A 5,791-nucleotide genomic window follows, 5' to 3' on the forward strand; every position below is an offset into this window, starting at 1 on the left:
ACCAACTTCCATCTTAAAACTTCTGATAATCTTAAAGTTTGCAATGATGCTGTTAAGAGAATGACCACTACTGTACTGATTTATATAAGCAGCTGATGTGGAGACGACAACTTTTATATTCGAGGATGGCAGAAGGGGATGTTCATCTAGCTAAGCAAAAGAAGAATTATAGTTTGGGAGAAAGGGAGGAAGGAAAGGAAATGAACTGACACAGAAGAGATGAAAACAGGACGAACGCCAGTGCCATTTTCACGGCAAATTCAGCTGACAAAGAACGAAGTGAGAATGTGTACTTTCTCTCTCTCTCTCTCTCTCTCTCTCCTCTCTCTCTCTCTCTCTCTCTCTCTTTCACTATGCTATTCTCAAAAGATTTTTATTTTTTTTCTAAGTCGTAGTCTTGGCTGATTTTATATCTACTGAATAAATCTATTCATGTTTACAGTTTTTCCTCTTACTTATTCCTCCAAACATTTCCCTCACAAAATTACCTTACAAACCCTTGTCAGCTACTCTCACACTATTACTACTGTACTACAGCGTCTCGCTAGTAAGCTCTTCAGATCCCTAGTCTTTCATCTGTTCAACTTGTTAATGACTCTTATGTTTGTACAGACTAACACACACACATACACACACGCATATATATATATAATATATATATATATATATATATATATATATATATATATATATATATATATATATAATGAACATTACATGACAAAAGTAATGTGGAAAAATTCCTTAAAAGCAGAACACATAAGTAATCAGATCATGGGTTAAACAGGAAATTCTGCCAAAAACCCACAGCCCAAGATGCGTGTGACCATTGATGCTCAGCATAAATAGAAGACGCAAAACAACAACCTAATTCCATGGGAAACCGGACTTCGGCTCTCATGAGATGATGTGTCATAACCTAGATAAGTAGTGTTCGTTCGTACACATGTATCTTTTGTTAGGTTTGCTAGCCTTTGGATTTGTAAACCAATCTGTAAGAATCACTTCCTCTTCTCCTATCGTCTGATATAGACATTCATCTCTTCTCTGAAAAGCTATCTCAAGGTGTAACGCTTGAAGAATACAGTATATTTTGCTACCTCTGTGTTTCCACGACATACCCTCCAATCAACTTGAGTGACATGAAAATATCTTCCTGGTTGGATCGAGAGAGAGAGAGAGAGAGAGAGGAGAGAGAGAGAGAGAGTGAGAGAGAGAGAGAGAGAGAGGGAGAGAGAGAGTAGAGTGAGAGAGAGAGAGAGAGAGAGAGAGGGAGAGAGAGAGAGAGAACCTTTCTACTAACACAACACTATCCGCTTAGTGGATCAAAAGTACCCACGTATTTATATATACATATTGCAAAATATTTGTATTTCAGAAAGAGCCTACTATATAAGCTTATATATCTAATGTCTGTGGGCCTAAGCAGATTAAAGCGGCAAAAAGAAAAAAAAGATGATCAGTCGGTGAGACTTTAATTAACTGATGATCTACCTCTCTCGAGAGGATTTTGGCTAAATGAGACTGCACAGTTTTGGCTTAAAGCAGCAATGAAAAGGAAACAGCTTTGATTCGAAGAAATCTTCGGTAAAAAGGTCCTCAGGGCATTCAACGAGGGAAGTCTGTTCACCAGAAGATCCAAAAAAAGAAAAAGCGCAGAGGTATTCAGACACAGATATTCTTTTGACGTTCTTGATCGAAAGTGTGAAGGAGGCAGGAAAAAGGAATTGGAGGGCCGAGAAAAGAACATTTCGGTATTTAGAAATATATTTTAAAACAAAAGGTGTTGGCTGGGCAGTACAAATTGGCTGTAGCCTACTCAGTGTACTGAACCTAGAGGCATTAATTAACAAAACTTTTCTACTTAATTTCTATTCTTACATTACATACCATTCAACTAAATTTAGATATTGACATACGCACACACACACACACACACATATATATATATATATATATATATATATATATATATATATATATATATATATACATTATGGACGGTTTGGTGTTTTGGGTTTTTGTTCTCTCTCTCTCTTTACTTTGTTTTTACTTTGATCCTTTTAATTTCTAAGACTATTTTAATATGTTGTGAGTTCCTTTGTTTTTATCACTGAATGTTATTTATGTGTCTCTTTGCTCTTTTACAGACTGGTGATGCACAGAAGTTTCATGTGCGAAACGTTTCGTTGATAATAAACTAGATTCCTTTTACTGTTTTGTATCATGCGACACCTTGAGCTCCTATATATTTATTTCACTGAGCCGTATATATATATATATATATATATATATATATACTATATATATATATATTATATATATATATATATATATATATATTAATTATATATATATATATATAACTATATGTGTGCGCGCGCGCACGTGTGTGTGTGTGTGTATGTGTGCGTGTGTGTATGTGTGTGGTTGTACGATACACACTAACGAACGCGTCACCATTGTAAATCGTTTTTTAAATTAAATTATCATAATACTGATTTGGTCTCGGAGTTAATTTGTGAGGCCTCTGTTTCCCGACTTCATTGAATTCAGTTAATTAATTGGGACCCTTGGTGGAAATAACAAAGTAACTTAATATATATTTTTAGGGCTTCAGAGATTTTTGCGCGCTAGTATCGTAAACGGAAACCCATGTTTCCCTGTTTGCTTCAGACAATAATCATTATTTCCAGTCAGAGGTGTACAGAATCCAGTTTCTGGACAAGTCTTCAAGGAGGAGAGTTTAACACCAATGCTCCTCTCTTGACACCAGCAGGAGTCAACACCTTAGTACAATCTTGAAGTATATAATTAATGTAGCATTTTGTTTAGTCCAGTCACTGACATTCGGGTGCGTCATTTATCAAAGCCGCATTTTCCGCATAAAGAATTGGGTGAGGATTCTAGTAGTTCGTAGATTTGTATCTGGAAGATTTAGTAGAACTTGGCAGTAGGTATTTATTTTATACACACACACAGATATATATATATATATATATATATATATATATATATATATATATATATATATATATATATATATATAAATCTAGGACTCGAAAGACTGCACAGCGGATTTAACACATCTGACTTTATCAAAAGGAAGGCCTTATGGAGTCTAGTGTACAAACAGAAGGGCCAAGATTAGATTTCAAGGGGAAAAACAAAAATGTAAGGAAAATTCTAAGGATCAAATATAAGGGGGTTATATTTACAGACTAATTACTCTACGTAGTCAAGGGCGTCAGAAAGGGCGCTACTTATTATGGAAACAGCCGCTTGTAGCACTGGAAACACACGGTCGGGTTCCAACACGTGCTGAGGACTTGGAGTCCGAATATAGGGCCCAGCGCTAAGGTCTTAAGGAGGGAAGATCCACCTCTCATAGCAGGGATGAAGGTGATAGGATATCTGAAACAGGGTATTACTCTATAAACACGTGAGCGACACACGAAGGATTGAATAAGTGCGGCGATGCCATCAAATGTTCACAATTGCTTCGTATAAATCTTTACGTTCTCAGAATTCCCTTTAAGGACACGAAATGACTGAATACTTCCCACAGAAACTTTTTTATTGTATTGAATAGGAGGGTGTGAAACATAGACACCGATTTATGTTATCTCCCGTTAATAAGTTTCCTTAGCAATTGCTAATACCGGGAGGTCATTCAAGCAATGGGCACTATTAAATCACAGATAAGGGAACCACAATCACTTAAAATTAGAATTTAGCTTTATAGAACAAGGGGGTTCAGCTGTGAGGGGATGACAAAGGATAACTATGAAAGAACGCACAAACACAGAAACAAAGAAATAAAAGAAAAGTAAGAGACAAAGGTGACTGCTAACTAGACCCACACTTTACAGTATTTGGTCATTGAATTCCGCTTCTTAAGGGCGCCAATGAAGGAGGGGAACTTCGCTCCAAATTCGTCTGGGAATGGTCTAGAATATCAGTCTCTTGGGACACAAGGGCATGGGACAAAGGGTGACCCTCAAGATATGAGGAACTCTGAACTAGAGTGTTTTGGAGGGAGGTCTGACCTGGACTGAGAGTGACTCTCTGTGGTAACCTGCTTTTATTAGCTTTCGTATGCCCCTCAGCAAGCTTTTGTTGGCAGGGTCGATTTCGGTCGTTTTCTGTAAAGAACAGGCGAACGTTAGACAAAAGGAAAGGAGTTTAAAAACATGCAGCCATCGGAGAGAGAGAGAGAGAGAGAGAGAGAGAGAGAGAGAGAGAGAGAGAGAGAGGGGCAAGCCTTGTGCCTTTTCCTTTATCCAGATTTACTTTGCTAAATGGAAAAATGGGGAAAATATATAATAATATATAATATACACATGGGCAAGTGTTTCGCAAAAATAAATCCCCAACTCACATCGGGACTGACTGCAGGTCTTGTATATAAGAGGTCAGCCTGTTATCAATTGCCCTGTGGTCCCTTATTTGAAAGACCGGTGTTTGGTCCAGATGTGAGTCAGAAATTCATGTGTTCATTACTTCTATCATATTCACAGCGAGGGAGTAAGTTGATTGGAATGTTACCAACTGACTCACTTCTGGGGAAAAAAGTTGGGTAAAATTCGAACGGTGAGAGCTTACTTAGGATCAAGGAGGACAGAACCTTTTAAAGATTTAAATCTTGTCCCTCACCGTATAGATACCTTCCACTCTTGTTTGTTGTTTGCTAACTAGGTAAAATCACGTTAACTTCGTTTACTACAATTAGAATATAGTAAAGAAATTTCAAGAAAATAGGAGACGGATGAAAAATGAACTAAATGACAACTTTCATTTATATGGGAAATGCAAAGGGCAGAGTAATAAAAATCCCCTACATCTTGGAGATTTATGACAGTCAGGGATCCAACTAACTATACTTACCTATGTACACACAAACTTACACTCATGCATACATTCTCTTACTTATGCACACATGCACACACATATATTTAAGTATATATACATTCTTATGTTAGTTAATGCTTTTACAAACTGCAACTTCCCCTCAGTATTTGTATGTAATGTCGTAAAATAATGTCGTAAAATGTATGTTTTATGTTCAGATTAACTTAGAATTAATATTGTGAATAACGTAATCTTTAATCGTGCATTTTGCCCCTAGCTGTCAACAAGTAATCAAAAAGTGTTGGAAAATAAGTGATAAGTCCAGCAAGATTTTCAATCTTTACTTATTGTTGTGAGAAAGTCTGTCAACACATCAGTGATTGAAGGAACACAAGTCTTCTGTGTCGAACGTGTAGAAGCTTCGTCTTTGTTCCTTGCCCAGAAGTAGCTACATGTGATGTTTGTGTGATTTTAGAAGCTTCTAGAAGCATTCGATGTAAAATGTTCTGTGTTCATTTCGTCATCTGTGAGAAATGACGTCATAGAGTCCTTACGAGAATATTCTTCAATTCTTTTAGTAATAAGAGATTCTTTTATTATGATATTACTGATAAATAACTCTTATCTCTCTTGATTTGTCAAAAGAGAATTCATTATTTTGTAAATAATTTAATTGGGAGATGAAATGAGGTGCTAAGTTCCCAAAACTGCTGTGACATTACCATTTCCATGTGATAATCATGGAAAACAATTTCATGTTCAGAGAATTTTATGTTCTGAAATCATGTACTGTTAATAGTTATTAGTAGTTGCAATCATTCCCTTTCCCTCTAGTTTGAAAAGGGAATATATTAAGAGTTTTGGAGAAAACCTGGCCCTAAAATGTTTTGACGTCGTCCGTTTTGCATCTTGTTCATCAGTGGTTCCCATAGAAGATATT

This window comes from Macrobrachium nipponense, chromosome 6 (genome assembly GCF_015104395.2).
Source record: "Macrobrachium nipponense isolate FS-2020 chromosome 6, ASM1510439v2, whole genome shotgun sequence".
In the NCBI taxonomy this organism is placed as follows: domain Eukaryota; kingdom Metazoa; phylum Arthropoda; class Malacostraca; order Decapoda; family Palaemonidae; genus Macrobrachium; species Macrobrachium nipponense.